Below are 863 nucleotides of genomic sequence, written 5' to 3'. Positions count from 1 at the left end.
ATTCTGGAGAATGTTCCATGTTATCTAGAATTCCTGATAAATTTTCATGAAATGCAGAAGCTTGTTGGAATAATAAAATCTTTAGGAAATTAACATAAAATTAAAACAGACATTTCAGATACTGGCAATCTAAGTACCAAGAACTCTTCCTTCTTCCTTGGCTTCAGCAAAAAGTGTCCTCTTGTGGTTCTCCAGTAACTTCTCTAGGTGTTCTTTGGGGTACTTTTCTTCCTATTTACCTGTTTTGCTAATTCAATTATCACATTAATTTATGCTCATAGTTCATAAACCTAACCTCCATAGCTCAATTCTTCTTTCCTGGATTTCAGATTATATTTCTAAGTGTCTATTAGACACGTTTTTATTGCCACAGCTTCCTTAAACTGTAGCAAAACCAAACTCATTACATCACTAGACTTATTCCTTCTTCTTGACCTGTACCCACTACCCAAATCTAGTACTAAGTTATCTGTCCATCTAGTCACACAAAAGATAAATCTCATTTATACTTATGACTCTTCCTTTTCTTCTTACTTCCTGTTTGACTGTTACTAATCATAAATAATTCAGATATAAATGCTGACATATTGTGTTTAATCAATAAAAGGAATAAATGAATGATAACAGTAAAACATTTGTATAAAACTTACTTATTGGTATAGACAAACCTTATTATTAAGTTTTAAGTCAGTTTAGATCTTAGAAACCATGTTGTCAATTTCTAATTAAGGTTTACTTAGGAATGGATTTCTTTCTTTTCTTCTTCTTTTTTTTTTTTAGTACAAATTTGCTATTCTTCTTAATTTGATCAAAAATTAGGAGATTTCTGCAAAGTTAATACAGCTATATCCAAAAAGTTCTGT

This window comes from Trichechus manatus, unplaced genomic scaffold (genome assembly GCF_000243295.1).
Source record: "Trichechus manatus latirostris isolate Lorelei unplaced genomic scaffold, TriManLat1.0 scaffold00017, whole genome shotgun sequence".
NCBI classification, from domain to species: domain Eukaryota; kingdom Metazoa; phylum Chordata; class Mammalia; order Sirenia; family Trichechidae; genus Trichechus; species Trichechus manatus.
This window is presented reverse-complemented; position numbering follows the sequence as displayed.